The sequence below is a fragment of the Dasypus novemcinctus genome, chromosome 20 (genome assembly GCF_030445035.2).
Source record: "Dasypus novemcinctus isolate mDasNov1 chromosome 20, mDasNov1.1.hap2, whole genome shotgun sequence".
Lineage (NCBI taxonomy): Eukaryota > Metazoa > Chordata > Mammalia > Cingulata > Dasypodidae > Dasypus > Dasypus novemcinctus.
This window is the reverse complement of record NC_080692.1, coordinates 44,998,979-45,017,026: the sequence shown is the minus strand read 5'-3', so window position 1 is coordinate 45,017,026 and position 18,048 is coordinate 44,998,979. Positions and strand designations below refer to the sequence as shown.

Below are 18,048 nucleotides of genomic sequence, written 5' to 3'. Positions count from 1 at the left end.
TCAGACAGTAAGACTTTCACAGTCTTTCCTAGATAACTGCATTCTCAATTCTGATTTAAAAGTTCCAAGTTTAGTTAATTCCTCAAATGGGGTACTATCATCTAGGGACTTGATTTCCAGAGGCTTGGAATTTCTGGAGTCAATTTCTGGTTTCTTTGTGCCCAACAATTCAGTTCTCAGTTTATCTCTCTTGCTTAGCATTTTACTGAAAGCTGGAAGGAGAAGCCAGGCTGCATTCTCCAAGTTTAATTTGGAAAGCTCTTCAGCTAAATGTCCAACCTTGTCATTTTCAAATTCTTCCATCCATATAACATCAGGAGTCAATCTTGCTAAGTTCTCTGCAACTTTAAAACACAGAGCACCTTTCCTCCAGTTTCCAACAGTAGTTTCAGCATTTCCTTCTAAGGCCTCATCAAAAGTCTCTTTAGCATCCATAATCCTACCAAAAATCTCTTCAAAGCAATCTAGGCCTTTTCTATCAAGCATCTAACAATTCCTCCAAAAAATACTCCTTACTCATTTATAAAACTGTTCCAGCATTTTGGTAATTGCAAAAGCACCATTCCACTTCCAACATCAAATTCTGTATTAGTCAGTCAAAGGGGTGCTGATGCAAAGTACCAGAAATTTCTTGGCTTTTAGAAAGGGTATTCATTTGGGGTGAAAGCTTACAGGAATAAGGCTCTAAAGAGTCCAACTCAAGTTGATTTCTCACCCAAAGTCATTTGCCATGTGTTGAAGCAAGATGGTGCTTGACGTCTATGAGGGCTCAGCCTTCCTTTTTCTTCTTTTTCCTCTTGAGATTTTGTGGGCCCAGCTTCTTCTGATCTCAGCTGTAGGCTGGCATAGGGCTCAGGTGCTCTGTTCTCTTCAACTGCAAACTATCAGGTAAATGGTTCATCTCTCTTCCTGGGGCCACAGGAACAAAATTTTCTCCTCTTCCATGTCTGTGAAGTTCTCTTTCTTCCTCTGTGAATCTTTTTCTATGTATCTACTCCTGTCTCCTTGATTGAGTGTCTGTTTATATAGCTCACCCAGGGGGCAGGGTTCAACTCTGTGGCACACCCTACTGATTGGTCGAGTCAAAACCTTAATCTTGATTTAATCAAGTAAATGTAAAACCTTTGGATTTAATATAATTAAAGGGTATCATGCCCAGAGGAACAGAGCAGACCAGTCTACAAACATAGTGAATATATTTTTAAAAATTCATAAAAAATATCAACCTGCCACAAGGCATATGAAATCTGTAGAAGAAATAAGGACTAGAAGCACTAAAAGTTCAGACAAGAGAGGACATCTTGTAGGAAAACTGAACTACTATAGCCATTTTTGTCCTAGAGGCATTTGCCACTGTAGGGTGCAAGCTGAGGATTTGGCTTGACTCACACAAAGATCTTAAGAGAAGAAAGAGAAACCAGCAAAATATTTTAGAGGTAATGTGTGGACTAGAATGCTAAAATGGAAAATCTGAGTCTTCAAACACAAGAAACTCAGAAGGGTAGAACTGGATTTCCTGAAATATTTCATAACTACTGAGGGAAAGTGTCATTTGGCTCAAAATTAACGGTCCAGAGGAGCTATGCCCTTGAAACAGGAGAAAACCCAAAGTAGATTGAGGGAAACAGACTTTGGCCCAGTGGTTAGGGCGTCCGTCTACCATATGGGAGGTCCGTGGTTCAAACCCCGGGCCTCCTTGACCCGTGTGGAGCTGGCCATGTGCAGCGCTGATGCGCGCAAGGAGTGCCTTGCCACGCAAGGGTGTCCCCCGCGTGGGGGAGCCCCACGCGCAAGGAGTGCGCCCGTGAGGAAAAGCTGCCCAGCATGAAAAGAAAAGAGCAGCCTGCCCAGGAATGGCGCCGCCCACACTTCCCGTGCCGCTGACGACAACAGAAGCGGACAAAGAAACAAGATGCAGCAAATAGACACCAAGAACAGACAACCAGGGGAGGGGGGGAAATTAAATAAAATAAATAAATCTTTAAAAAAAACAACAAAAAAAAACAAAGTAGATTGAGTCTTTCTAAAATTGCAACACTGCCAGGTCCATTGAATTCCTGATTGAGGCAATCAGTCCCTTACTCTATCTGTTTAACATAACAAAGGAATAGTCTTGGGCAAAATCATGTCTAAAATTGACATAGAGATACAACAAAACAAATCAGCAAGAGATAAAATAGATAATAGAAGTAGACCCATAAATCTGCAGAATATTTAAAAATAACTATGACTTGCATGTTAGGAAGAGAAAAGAAAGATGAACAAAATAGATGCAAGGGTGTAGAATTTAATAATATTATGGTATTTATAAAAATATCGAAGGGACACTAGAACATAGCAATTAGAAATAAAAATGAAATGAATGGATTTAATTACAAAATGAAATGATCAGAACATATAATTGGGTAACTAGATGAAAGGGAAGTAGCTAATTCACAAACTGAATCAGGAAGAAAACAAAAAGTGTGATAAAAACCCAAGAATTTGTGGTCAATTTATTTGAACAAGGATGTCAAGACAATTAAAGGAGGGGAAAAAATAGTCTGATCAACAAGTGAAAGTTGGATAACTGGATATCTACATGCAAAAGAATGAAGTTGAATCCCCTACCTCATACCATATATTAAAATGAATTCAAAATAGATTATATACATAGTATAAGATTTAAAACAATAAAACTCAGAAGAAAGCATGGAAGCACATCTCTATGACCTTGCATTTGGCAATGTTCTTAGATATGACACCAAAGGCACAAACAACAAAAGATAAAACAGATAGCTTGGGCTCCATCAAAATTAAAGCTTTTATGCTTCAAATGTCTCCTTCAAAAAAGTGAAAAACTACCCACAAAATGGGAGAAAGTATTTGCACACCATATATTTAGTAATGGACTCATATCCAGAAAATATAATGAACTTTTATAACTTAAAAATACAAAGACAAATCATATAATTTTAAAAAGGGTTAAAGAATCTGAGTAGACAGTTTTTCCCCAAATATTTGGGAAAAGGAATAGATTTTTCTTTGCTAAACAACATTTTTATTTCTTAGTCCAGTTTTGTCAGGGCATCTTGGTTGACACTCCCAGCCAGACTGCATAAAATGGGGCTAAACTCCAACTTAAAATATAGAAGAAGGAAAGCTAAAGGAGTGGAACTCTACTGCTATAACATAAGAAAAATCTTTTAGAGCAATTACCTCTTGTATATAAAGTATTCTTATTCAACAAGTCTTTCTGTTTCATTTCAATTAATTTTCTTAAAAAGTTAAATAATCTTAAAGAAAAAAAGTATTTGTAATTTGATCACATTAGAACAAAATGTATTGATAGTGGCCAGGGCCTGGAGTAAGGAGACAAATTGGAGTGACTGCTAGCTAGTGGGAACAGGATTTCTTTGGGGTTGATGAAAATGTTCTGCTCTTAGGCAGTAGGGATGGTTGCACCAGTCTGTGTATATACTAAAATCCACTGAGTTGTACACTTTAAAAGGGGGAATATTATGGTATGTGAATTATATCTCAATGAAAGTATTATTTTAAAAGTATGTGAGTCTAAGAGATATGTTTTAATAAACATATAATTGGAAGCTCAGAAGAGAAAGTAGATAAGAATGGAGCAGAATCATTATTCATTGGGTTAAAAAAGACATCAACCCATAGATTCAAAAAGTTTAAGGAATCTCATTTTACACAAAGCAAACTCTTCCCAGCATATCAGAGTAAAGCTGTTGAAAACTAAAGACCAGGAGAAAATCTGTAACAATCATAGGGGTAAAAAAGGCACATTACCTTCAAAGTAGCAACAATAAGAATGACATCTGACTTTTCAAGAGAAAGAATGAAAATTAGAAGAAAATGAGATTTTAAGTGCTGAGAGAAAAAGATCAGCCAACTTTATAAATCTACTTCAAAAATGAAAGTGAGGGGAATGGATGTGGCACCAGCAGTTGGGCACCCACTTCCCACATGGGAGGGCCTAGATTCGGTTCCTGGTGCCTCCCGAAGAAAACAAGGAAGACAAAGAGCTGACATGAAGGGCTGGCATGGCGAGCTGATGCAATGAGATGATGCTCTGAGGAGACACAATGAGGAAGTACAATGAGAGAGGCAACAAGCCGGGAGCAGATGTGGCTCAAGCGACTGCCATATGTGAGGTCCCAGGTTTGGTTCCCAGTGCCCCCTAAAAGAAGATGAGCAGACACAGAGAGTACAAACAATGGGGGAGGGGGACATAAATTTTTTTTTTTAAAAGAAAGTGAAATAAAGACTTTTTCAGATAATCAAAAACAGAATTTTCAAAAGCAGACCCACACTAAACCAAAACAACAAACAAAATTTTTATTTATCAGTGCAGGAGGAATAAAAATGATCACAGACAGATAATTTGACATAAGGGAGGGAGTGATGAACACCAGAGGGGATAGGTATGTGGCAATTAGAAATGAATGCTGATCATTCAGAACAACAGCAATAATTTTGGGGGTATTTAAAATGTATGCACAACTAAAATGCAAGAGAATAATGCAGAGGTAGGGTGGGATAAATGGATCTAAAGTGTCCTCAGTTTCTAGCAGTATTAGTAAAGTGGTAAAACGAATCATATGAATCACATTTTCATAAGACAAGGACGCATGTTGTAATGTTTAGAATAACCAGGAACATACAAATATAACTAACAATCAATAGTTTAAGTAACTTAAATGCAAACTTCTCAAAAATATCAAGGGCATTAAAAACAAGGAGAGCGTAAGAGACTGTCAAGGCCGAGAGGCGCCTAAGGAAGCATGACGACTAAATGCAATGTGGTAGCCTGGGTGTGACCCTGGAAGAAAGAAAAGGACAGTAGGTAAAAAACTAAAGAAGTCTGAATAGAGTCTGGATGTCAGTTAATGATGTATCAGTATTGCTTTCTTTTTTTTTTTTTAAAGATTTATTTATTTATTTAATTTCCCCCCCTCCCCTGGTTGTCTGTTCTTGGTGTCTATTTGCTGCGTCTTGTTTCTTTGTCCGCTTCTGTTGTCATCAGCAGCACGGGAAGTGTGGGCGGCCCCATTCCTGGGCAGGCTGCACTTTCTTTTCACGCTGGGCGGCTTTCCTCTCGGGCGCACTCCTTGCGCGTGGGGTGAGTCCCCCACGCGGGGGACACCCTTGCGTGGCACAGCACTCCTTGCGCGCATCAGCACTGCGCATGGCCAGCTCCACACGGGTCAAGGAGGCCCGGGGTTTGAACTGCGGACCGCCCATGTGGTAGACGGACGCCCTAACCACTGGGCCAAAGTCCGTTTCCCAGTATTGCTTTCTTAATTGTAGCAAATGTACCATACTTATGTGAGATGTTAATAGAGGAAACTGGATGCGGGATACATGGAGATGCTGTAATAAATGTGCATTTTTTTTTTTTTCAAATCTAAAAATGTTCTAATAAGTCAATTTTATTTATAAAAACCTTATTTCTATCACTCTGCCTGTCATCCTATCTATACATATCCAGAGAAGATATGAGAAAATAAGTTCACCAACTTCATGTATGTTGACAGTTCTCAGATCTTTATCTTTAGCTCAGATTCTACCCTGACAGCCTGACCGACAAACTCACACGCACACGCACACACAAGTACATATACACACATACTGCTAGACAAGCGACTCGATCTGGCCATCTTTCAGGCATGTAACTCTCACCAACGCTCTTAATTGATGATACTGTGACTGTGCTGAAGGAGCATGCTTTTAATGCCATATAATGTTTCATTTGATGAATGCTTACAGGGCGACTAGCATATACCAGATACTGTGGTCGATACTGACAACGTATAGGTGAAGCAGATACATATGATCCGTCTTCAAAGAATCTGCGATAGATTGGGATATGTAGACACTAAGCATATCTGAAGCCATGCTACGTTTGTCCACTTCCTGTAACTTGCACTTGACTTTTTGTAAACACTATCACACTTTATCTCATTTATGAAGTCATGTATTGGTCATTCCGATTATACCGTGCATGTAGTAGATCCTCAATAAACGTTTCCGGGAACATCTGCTCAGTGTTGGCTCATTTCATCTGTGGAGGAATTAAATGAATGGGGAGCTGCATCTGCTTTGTGATGCCAAGGGCTAGACGGTCTAGGGAAAAGCTTACGGTCCATTCGAGTCTCTTCCAGGGTCACTGACCTCTGGCACGGTTCTGACTGCCTGGGTCTCTTTCTTGGTGAAGGCTAGAGTGACCGACCGCCCCAGCTTTCCAGGGACTCACCTGGCTTTCAGCCCCGAGCGCCCCGCGTCCCTGGAACCCCCCGATTGCTCGGTCACCGCGGGAAGGCCCGTGCGAAGCCTGGGCCACGCTGGCCTCTTTCTCGTTCAAACAGTAAGGACAAAACGAGTCAGCGGCTGGGGTGAATCCTTAGTAAGCGGTGCCCAGCGCGTACCTTGACGAGTGTCACCTCGCTCAACCCTCACAGCCCCCCATGAGGTGAAAACCGTTGCTGCCTCCCCTCGACAGACGCCGAAGGCAAGCGCCGCGCGGGGAGCCCCGGGCCCGGGATTCGAACCCAGGGCTGGCGAGAGCAGGCCCTGCACCCCTGGCCGTGGCGTTTAAACGCAGCGAGAGGGCGTGTCCCGTTGCTAGCGGGTTTTTTTTGTTTTTTTAATTCTCAAAAACCTTCCAAGTGTACCACAAGTCGACTACACATTTTAAGCCAAAAAGGAAAAAAAAAAAAATGAGCCTGTGTAAATACAGCAGATCTGTCTTGAGAAAATAGACTTCTGAGAACACATATGTGTGAAGCTACTTCAGGCTGGCTGTGCTGAAAGTCAGTCCGCTTGGAAAGGAACTGACCGTTGCCCGCCTGCGGAGACTTGCTCGCCAGCGCGTGGGGCTCTGGGCGAGCAGGCCTCCTTGCCGCCCTCCCGGCTGGGGCTGCCTCCTCCAAGTGTCTGACTTTTGCAGTTACAGTCCCTCCGATTCTGAGGCCTGGGGAGGGTTTTTCCAGAGAGGTTAGTGATTTTGTGTTTGGCAAGCACTTTGGCTTCTCAGTCTGTTTTGAGCAAAAATCAATTTACACTCTTTACAAACATGTGACAGCATAAATCAGGCAATTGAGCTCACTCCTAAAACACAATAGGGGCTTGTTTGATTTTCCTGAGGAGAACGCTTTCGACTGGTTTCCAACATACCCCTGTCACATCGCCGCAGTTTGACAAAGCAGGCTGATCTGCCATTCTTAATTCCAGAGAGAAGGAAAACAGAAGCCAGAGAGCTGAGATGTTCTGTCCAGGGCGGCGTGCGGGAGGGCAGGCCCGGAGCCCGCGCAGAAGCCACAGGCCCAGGCCAGGGGACCCGGTAGCTGACCGCAGATCCAGCGGGCGCCCTTGTCCTAACCGACCCACTCAGAAAGTCTTTCCAATTCAGGTGTCTTTTAATTAAAGCAGTCTGAAGGAAGTGGAACTTTCAATCAAAACTCCAAAACAGTCTGGCGCTATAAAACTAATTTAAAATGGGGTAAAGTGGAAAATAAAAGAGCTGGCTACAATTACACCATTTAGACTTTAAATGGCAAGTAATTCTGGTGATTAAGAGACTATTGATGTAATGTGGCTTATAAAAAACCACATAGGGCAAAATGGAAGTGCGGCTGGGAGTGGATCATTTTTCACAAGAGAGCAGGCTCAAGAGACGTTCGGCATTGTCAAATGATAGTAGACTTAAGAGAATATTCTGCTGTATAAAACCAACAGTTACTTAGAAATATATTTTGTTCTCCCGTTTTTTCCTGCAAATTCTAACTTTGCTTATCATCTCTTTCCTAAACATATACGTTCTGAAATATCCTGCTATTCGCTTCTCGATACTTTGAAAAGGAAATACTATTCTTTCTTTCTTTCCCCGATTATTTCACAAGATTTTATCCCAAGCCGGCCTGTTATTTTTCACTACAGTAAACTAAATATCTAATCGATTTTAAATATTCTGCTCCGAAGTGTCTGGAAAATTCCACAAGTTGTAGGCATTACTTTTTCCTCCTATTTTGTTTGTGTTTCAACTCTCAGTACCCTCAGTAGGAAGGGCTGGGAAGTGGGCTCTCTATCAGGGAAATGACTTAAATTTGAATTAGGCTAGTGGAAAACTCTGCCAGAAACAGGGTCCTTGCTCGAGTGTGGGCACAGCTCCTTCTGTCGCACTCCTGAATCCCTGTGGCCGTTTTCTCCTCAGGGAAAACCGCTGGCAGAGACGCTGAACCTGAGTGCCGAGACCGCCTCCGGGACCGGCTGGCCCCGACTCTCCTGCCTGTTGAAGCCAGGCTCAGAAACTGTGCCTGAGCTTGTATTCCACGCGAATTGGTCAATTCTGTGGCAAACATACTGTGGTGATGACTAGTGATAATTCAGTAGAAGTCAAATGGAAGTGTTATGACAGGTGCCATAGCATTTAGTTTAGCATGGCGTTTTACTTTAGCAATTCACAACTCTTCGGAGACTAGTCCATTTGCATGCTCATCTCTAGTCATCACAACCTGATTCCAAAAGGCAAATAGAGTTACCGGGGCAAACTCAAAAGTATGCAGGTGCTTTTGCAATGTTATCAAAAGATAAGTCCTGGGGAAGCGGACTTGGCCCAGTGGTTAGGGCGTCTGTCTACCACATGGGAGGGCCGCGGTTCAAACCCCGGGCCTCCTTGACCCGTGTGGAGCTGGCCCATGCGCAGTGCTGATGGGTGCAAGGAGTGCCATACCACGCAGGGGTGTCCTCGCACAGGGGAACCCCACGCGCAAGGAGCGCGCCCCATAAGGAGAGCCGCCCAGCGCGAAAGAAAGTGCAGCCTGCCCAGGAATGGTGCCGCCCACACGGAGAGCTGACACAACAAGATGACGCAACAAAGAGAAACGCAGGTTCCCGTGCTGCCCACAACAACAGAAGCGAACAAAGAAGATGCAGCAAATAGACACAGAGAACAGACAACCGGGGCGGGGAAGAAGGGGAGAGAAATAAATAAATAAATAAATCTTAAAAAAAAAAAAGATAAGTCCTGAGGGGGATGGTTTGGGCACAGTGTAAAATATCTCTTAGGTTTCTAAACTCGAGGCCACATAAAGTAGTTCCCAGATGTAATGGACATTTGTAAAGTTTAAGTCAGTCCAGAAACTTTTGAAAACCATTCCTGTATTTTAAGGTGGCATCCCACATTATGATTTCCTCTTTTCCAAGGTAGAGGCCAAGGCCTTACCTTTCTGTCTCCTACACAGATGAGGCACAGTCATGGGAGCTGGGTCCCCAAATTCAGAAGGAAGAAGGTCTTCCCTAGAGCAGAAAGCAGCATGAGGATCGAGTGAGTTCAGAATCCGCTCTGCTGATAGGTGTAGAGGACCATGGCAAGGGACCCTGAGCTCTCAGATGGATGTAGCGGTGGCAGAGGTCCTTGCGGTAACTTTCCAAAATTCTCTGCCCACGTTTTAGGAAAGGGTTCTGTGGACTGGGCCTGTGGAAGTGGTACTATGCCTGCAAGCAGTCCAGCGGTGCTGTTTGGATATTTCCCGAATGTGAACGCCACAATCTGATTTAATAAATGTGGGTTCTTCTTAAAGTAGCTGGAGCGGATTCTGTTGTTTGCAATTAAGAATCCATGCAAATGTAGAAATTGGGATCCGTGGTACTTGCAGGCTACAAACCTGCAAGGAAATAGAGTTCAGATTGACTACTGGCCCATGCTCCATATGTGGCAAAACACTTAACAACGTTATCGCTGTGGTCACCTGGAAGCAAGTGTTTCTGGAATAAAGTTCTCATGCCCTATGACATTATCGAGAGCATGAGAATCAGTAAGGCTGCAGAATAGAAAGGTTCTTCTAAAACACACCAGAGCATAGACGGAAAGGTAAGGCTAACTCAGTGTCAAGTCCAGGCTCAATATGTGACTAGGTCAAGAGAATGCTCTAAAAACCCCTTCAGTTGATTCATTAAATAAGGTTATCTTTTTCTGATATCGGAACACTTTGGCCACTATTCCACAAATAAACTAATCGGTGTATGCAGCGTCTCTGCACCTTTGTGGTAGGAGTTATTTTTAAGGGACTTTTCTGCCTTGTTCTAATAGGACCTAAATAGGCTAAAAAACTTAGGTGTTGCTTCAGATGTGTGGTCTTCTACTTTCCTTTTTTCCTTTAAAACCTATTTTCGCCTTTTTCCAATTGACAGAATGTAGACATAAAATTACTTCTTCACAAACTCAAAACTTAATCTGTCAAGAGAAGAAATCTTTCAATTAAATAGACATCTGCCTTAGTCAGTACCAAATGGTCAAGATGACTCCTTATTCAGAAAATACTAAAGTGACCCATTAGTCTGAATGGACAAAACTGATCATTAACTTTTCTCCCTAATATATAAATACTATATATATATCAGTTATCTTTCAACTCTTCAAATGGAGATTTTTTCAAGATTAAATATGTTTTCTTTGTGTCTCTGCTGTGTGTCTTTGACTATGCTTACAAAGAGAAAAAGGGTTTTTACCCCCAATAAAATAGCATTGTCATTTTTAGGGCTCAAAGGGGAAAATGCTAAAAAGTGGCAGTGATCTATTAATCTGAACCTAAGGCCCTGTAGAACTCTCAAGTTTCTATATTATTTATAAAGGAAATGAATCTACATGATGTAATTTTCCCTTCTATTTATACCATTATTCTTTATACAACATAAACATAGAATTCAATGATGTTATTACATGTCATAAATGTCATCATAATTTGTCTTTACACATCATAAATATCTTAGCGTGTGACATTATTGCACCTTCGGGTGTCTCTTTCCATATTTATAGTAATCACATCAAAGTATTTACTATAATTATGTCATTTGATGAAATTACAGTAATTACTTCGAAAAATGATAGCCCATGACTAATGAATTAAAATAGCATGGAAATTCACATTAAAAATGACATTAAAATAATGTTAAGGATCTGAGATAACCCACAAGAGCATGAACATTCATTACTGAGTTTTTAATCACCAAACATAACTCCACAGGTTCTCTCTTGTTGAAGATTTTATCTTTACTGAGGATTAGGAAATATTTGTAATGGTGCAGTAAACTATCAAGGCATTTAATTATTTTTTCGAAATTGAGACCCAATTGCCAGCATTTTTTTTTTTTTTTTTTTTTTTGGCAAAACCAAAGTATAACTAAGCAATTAGCTTCTAACCTCCAAAGAAGACAATTCAGATCCTCCTCAATCTCACTCACCTCCATTCACTCTACTATGGACAGTTTGTCAAAAAAAGGTTTATGCAACTTACCTATGTCATACGTATTAGGCAACAAAGTGGGTATATACTAGACCCGGAGGGCCTCGCTTTTCAAGAGTTGAAATTCATATTCATGTTTTACAAGACATAGAACTGGGAAGAACCAAGAAATTGTTTCACTCAGCCTCTGCCTCCAGAGAGAGGCCACTTAAAATAGCTGAGAAATAGCTCTATTATTTTAGTGGTCACCATGGAAGGAGATTCCATGTTCTCCCACAAAATCCTATTTTAAGGATTTCTTTCTTGAGAACACTTTTCACTCTACTTCTCTGCAACATGAACATGCTTCTTCAATTAAGCTGAGCTTATACCTAGCATATTTGTCTCCCCCAGCCCCCATTTACCCTAATTTGTCTTTTTATCCTCACCCTAGGCATTCTCTGCTGCTTCCAGCCACAGTGCCTTTCAGATTTTGATCTAAACATTTACACATTAAACAAACATTTGAGTGCCTACTATGCACTCTTCTAGGCTCTGGGAATATATGAATATATCAGTGACAAAAGCAAAAATTCTTGTCCTTATGGAGCTTATGTAGAAAGACAATGACAAAACTAAGAGCCCAAGGGAAAACAAGACATGATAAATAAAATGATTCTACAATATATAAGCATTCTAATGCACACTATAGAATGATAATATCACTAACAAGTAGGAGAGTGCCAGGAAGAGGTAGAGAGCCTAGCATAGCATTTTTTACTATTTTGCAGTGCTTCATAGGCCCAACTGAGGAGGTGGGATCAGAGCAAAGACTAAATGTGGAGGGAGCCCTGGGGACAGTCGGGGTTCGAACCCTACAGGTGGAGGTCAGCGCTGTGCAAAGGCTGCAGGGAGCAGCATGCCTCAGATGTGGGAACGCCAGGGAGGTCTGTGCTTGACCGGAGAGAACTAGGGGCCACGGAGCAGGAGATGTGGCCAGGGAGGAGGAGGCAGGGGTGTGGCTTTAGGCGAGTTATATTTGAGGTTTGTTTTGGACCTCCCGGTAGATTTGTAAAATAGGTAGTTGGTGAGTCTAGTTGAGGGATGCAAAATTGGGATTTAACAGCAAAGAGATGCTATTTAAGGTTATGAACTGGGATGAGATCACTGAGGGTGTGCGTGTCCGTGGAGCAGAGAAGAGACAAGAAGAGTGCCCTGGACAACTATAACAGGACTTGCTCAGAGGGACGATGACTGACAAAGTGCAGCCAGGAGGAAAACGGGAGAGTGGTATTCTGCTTGGCAGTCAAATAAAGAGAGTGTGGAAAGGGGAGAGATGGATAAACAGTGTCAGGAGACAAGTGCGATGAGGACTAAAGCAGACCATGGTAGTAAAATGGATTACTCCTTCCCCACTAGACCACCCATACACTAATTGCCCATCCTTCACATCACAATTCAGGGTCCTGCTGAACAAAAAATAATAGCAAGCATAAGAGGCTTTATATTTCACAAAGCGTCTCTCTCTCTTGTCCCCTCCCCATTATGTTCCCACAACAACTTGGAGACTTCAGATAATGAAATTGAAATGCAGAAGGTTTAAATGACTCAAGACATCTCAAATTCAAGCCTTTACACTTCAAGTTTTCCCAGTGTAGATACTTAAAAAAATTCTGTTTAAGTTTCTCTTACTCTACCACCCTCAGCACTCTCCTCTCTCCACGAGGGGGAGTGTCCCAAGATCCTCTCAGGGGTTCAGGGGTATCAAAACAATTTTAATAATCTTACTTGGACATTATTTGCCTTTTTCTTTTTCTCTGTCATCCTCTTATGAGCATACAGTGGAATTTTCCAGAGGCTATGTGATGTGTGATATCCCAAGAGACTGACTGTGGAAGCAGATGTGAGAATCCAGCTGTCTTCTATTAAGCCATATATTGAAAATACTTAAAGAAATGTCAATGCCATTCTTTTCACTCAATGTTTTTGTTTTGGATAATATAGTTATTTTAATCAAAATAAAATATTGCTGTTAATATGTAATGGGGTTTTAATTGTATTTTAATAATTTACTTAAAATTTCTGTTCAAACTTTTAATATGGCAAATATCAATAAATACGCCTACATTAAAAAAACCCTTTGGGGTCATCAATAATTTTGATAATCACTCTCTATTGCCCTTGAGCCCATGTCACTCCCCTTTGCATTCTCTTACATAAATACCTGGCAATTCTTTTACCTAATCCCCATATTTCTTCCCAGATGATTGGCTCTTCAGATTGTGAAGAATATACTTTGGATTATGGTTTTTTGGATCCCCATAGGTGGTGAGTAGTTAAGCAATTTCCAGTGAATACTTAATGGTTTCTAATTGTAACTTCACTGTATGTAGAGATAGCTTCTTAAGGATTCATTTGTTCAACAAATATCCATCTATTTGGCATATGTTACATAGAAGGCCCTGAGGAAATACCACCAAGATGGAAGAGACACATTTCTGTCTTCCAGGCATTTATAAGCCAGTGGGAAAAATAAGATGGGGTGCGGTGGATTAAATGACGCACACTAATTTGGACGTGCTCTTTTTTTCAGGAGGTGCCGGGGTGGAACCTGGAGCCTTGCACATGGGACGCGGGCGGTCAGTCATCTGAGCTACGTCCACTCCCCTGCCACGCTCTTGACCCCCATTCCTGAGGGGGGAAACCCATTGGCAGTTGGACTTCTCGAAGATGTTGTTTTAAAACGTGTGTCGGCGTCAAATGAGGTGGGGCCTTAGTCTGAATTACTGGAGTCCTTTTGAAGCAGAAGAAACTGAGACAGAGCCAAAGAAAGCCACAGGGAGGGGCCGGAAACCAGCCTTGTGGAGACCCGGAAGTCGGGGGAACACGGAGCAGCAGGAGCCGGAAGAGAAGGGAGAGGACAGGGCCGTGCGACAGGCTGCCGAGGCGCCAAAGTACTCCCGGTGGCCAGAGCCCCCAGCCCTGGAGCCGGCAAGCCCAGCCGGGCCTTGACCTGGACTTCTGGCCCCTAAAGCTCCGAGTCAACAAACTCCCGCTGTTTAAGCCCGCCCGCTGTACAGGCACAGCTCCTTTCACTGCGTTTGCTTTATTTTGCTTCGCAGATACTGTGTTATTTACAAAGTGAAGGTTTGTGGCAATCCTCTGGGAAGCTAGTCTATCAGCACTGTTTTTCCAACAATGTGCTCATTTTGTGTCTCTGTCACTTTTTTTAAGATTTATCACCCCCACCCCGTTTGCTCGCTGCCTGCTCTGTGTCCATTCACTGCCCTTTATTCTGTGTCTGCTGATCTCCCTTTGTTGCATCATCTTGCTGCTCCAGCTCTCTGCGGGGCCGGCTGTCAGCTCTCCGGCGGGTGCAGGCCAGCCTGCCTTCACAAGGAGGCCCTGGGACATGAACGCAGGGCCTCCCATATGGTAGACGGGAGCCCAATCGATTGAGCTACATCCGCTTCCCTCTCTGTCAAATTTTAATTAAGGTATGTATGTTGTTTTATTAGACAAAGTATAGTGTAAACATAATTCTTACATGCACTAGGAAACCAAAAAACACGTGTGATCTGCTTTATTGCCATTACCTCTATTGTGGTGGTCTGGAATGGAACCCTGTTATGTCATAGCAGCCTGGCAAAAGGAGACAAGACGTATTTCATCATAATATATGGTCTGTCTTTGATTCTAAGATTGCACTTCTCCAGGGTTCACACATTTTAACATCTTTCTAATAAAGGTAGGTCTCAGAATTGATGACATATTAACGTTGTATCATAGTTTAACTGGAAAATTTTTCTTAATTAGAAATACAGAAAAGATGGTGACTCTTACATTTGAGTGAGTCTTAAATTTGATGAAATCTGGTATGTACACAAGCAAATATAGAGGAATAAATATCACAAGCATTAAAAAAAATTCAACCTAGAACTGTGTGGGGAAAATTCTACACAGACAGGTAATTTAATTATGAAACTATTATCCTCTAGGCTGTTTCTTCACTGCCTCTATTTACTTAAAACTTGATATCACTTTTTTTGTTTCTATTCTCTATATAATCCTTAAATTCTAGCACCTTCAAACTAACATTTCATACTGAAACCTCACCAAAACTTCCAATAGCCATATACTGAGACAGGATTGTGATATGCCTTTCATAATTTGTCAGGGAAGAGATTTTCTGTACAACCCCAAGGTGTGTGGAAGAAAGCAGTTAGGGTCTTCAGATTTGGAGGGCATGTTAAAAAGGAAAGTGCCTGAAAAGTGGGCCTTTTTATATTTAGTCTATCATCTTTCTGCACAGTTCCTACCACCAGTCCATATAATTTGTTAATGGATGTAGATACAGAAAGTGAATTTAGAAGATCAATCCACCATCTAATTAGCTGTAATATATTAGTTGGAACACCAACTACTCATGACTATAAGTGAGCTAGTACTTTGTTTACCTCATTTTTTTGGGAGAAAAAATTACAGTAATCCAATCTCATATTAAAGCTGAATGAAAAAAACCAAGGTCAAGGTTAAATACAAGCCCAGTCTACTCTCCTCTACCATCCTAAGATTAATTATGACCAGTGTAAGGCTCCCTGAAACATTCACTTGTCATTTCCTTTTACTGTGTTACTGAGGTAAAGTGCTTACGCATTTGGAACAGTTAGTAAGACTTGAACTAAAAACAAAACAAAAACAAGAGGAAAGCACTCTATTAGGAAATTAGTTTATCAGAACAAAATGCCCTATTCCTTGGCTACAATCCTGATTTTTTTAAATGTCATTTTATTATACATTAGTTTTATGACTGTTGTGAGTGAGGCAATTGTAATAACCTTTTTTCCATTTTGGGGTTAGCAACACAGGAAGACAAATGTGGCAAAAATTTTATTGTTTCTATTTCTGGCCCTTTCAGATGAAGGGAGAAATGGTAAAGGATTGCAAAGGCACCAGTTATTTGATTCAGGATCTGTGTAAAAATGCTTACTTGTGGCCGTGTTATCTAAATGATCCACCTGAACGCTTAAACCGCCTCTTCAGGTTTGTTTCCACGTTGGCCTTGCATTTCTCATCTCACCCTGGAAGGAGTGGTTGACTTGAGAGGATCAGAAGGGAGACAGAGACTCTGGTTCCCCCTGGTCATTTGTTTGTATCCAGCTGAAGGCAACAGTGGCTAAAATTCATTACCATCTGGCAGTTTTTCCATGGCCTCTGTGACAGAACTTGTGGTCCTGGTCTAGGACGTACTAGACAGATGTCCAGGTCATAAAAATCACAACGATACTTGGCATCGTGTCACCCCCGTGTTGACAGTGCCATCAAACAGGCCAGAGATCGAAGTAGAGTAAAGAATGAGCCGTCACGACCCCATCCAGTGGTCCACTGGCAAACACATGCACAAGCCTTATGGATTATGTGTGGGAGAAAGGCTCTCGGCTATATTAAAATGAAACGGAAATAATGGTAATGAATACAGCATCTCAGCGCAACGTGACCAGGCTTCTGATTTATCTTCCCACATAAACACAGTTTGTATGAAAAAGTTAAACTTTCAAATCTATACTTCTTGGTGGCAAATGGGGTTGTAATGGGTGCATGCTGTCCTTTCAAGTATTGCAAACTAGTTTGTAATGTGTGGAAGGCCAGGTACACTTGTTTTTGTAAACACAAGCTTTGTAAACTTAAACTAGCCATGCAAACTCTACTTCTTTAAAAGTCAGTTATGCTATTCTGACCTCATCTTCTATCTCTCCCAGGGATGCCCAAAATTTCCCAATGTGTTCTGCCATAGATTAAAAAATTCCCTATACCCTCAGACTTTTCTGTGAATATTTTCTTCATTTCCTTGTTATACTTCCTGCCCCCCACACCCCTATCTACTCTCTTGAACTCAAACCATCTATTTCACTCAAAGAACTCTTTTAAGGTTAACTCTGACAAATCCAATTGTCATTTTGCAGCTCCAGTCTTTTTTTTTTTGTCTTTATTTTTTAATGTTACATTAAAAAAAAAATCCACTCTTAATCAACCTCTCCTTTAACAGAGTTGGTTATTTCTTCACCATCAACTTATTTTCTTCATTGACTTGCACGTCTCCACTCTCCTAGACCCTTCTTAGCTGACTGGATGCCCCTCCTAATCGCTATTCATGGAATATTATTCAGCAATAAAACTACAATATAGATGAATTTTGAAAACATTGTGTTACGTGAAAGAAGCCATCTATCACTTGGTGAACATTTGGATCCCAATTTTTGACTATTAGGAATAATACTATTATGAGTATTTCATGTAAAGGTTTTTGATGGAAATGTGCTTTTGTCCCTCTTGGGTATATTTCTAGGAACGGAGTTGCTGGATCGTATGGTACCTCTATGTTTAACAAGTTGAAGAACTGCCCAATTGTTTTCCAAAGTATCTGCACCATTTTACAGCCCCACCAGCAGTGAATGAAAGTTACAATTTCTCCACATCCTCTCCAACACCATATTCAAGATATGGATTATCTGTCTTTTAAAGATAACCACCCTAGTGTGTGTGAAGTATTTCATTGTGGTTTTGATTTTCATTTTCCTGGTGGCTAAAAATGTTTGCATCTTTTCTGTGATGATTGGCCATTCATACATCCTCTTTAGAGAAATGTCTATTCAAATCCTTTGCCCATTTTTAATTAGGTTTTCTTTTTATTATTGTGCTGTCATAGTTCCTTGTATATTCAAGATACTATTCTTTATCTATATCCCTTATCAGATATATGATTTACAATGTTTTCTCCCATACCTGTGTAGTCTCCTCACATTCTTAATTGCATTCTTTGAAGCAC

General features: G+C 41.1%; 1 long non-coding RNA gene across 2 annotated transcripts in view; it reads left to right on the top strand.

Moving 5' to 3' along the window:
• The first annotated feature begins 14,376 nt into the window (after positions 1 to 14,376).
• LOC131274808 (uncharacterized) overlaps positions 14,377 to 18,048 on the top strand; it is a 38,307-nt gene continuing 34,635 nt past the window's right edge. For both annotated transcript variants that reach the window (XR_009182106.2, XR_011646680.1), the window contains exon 1: positions 14,377 to 14,719. This is a non-coding gene — a long non-coding RNA (uncharacterized lncRNA). The remainder of the gene's footprint in view (positions 14,720 to 18,048) is intronic.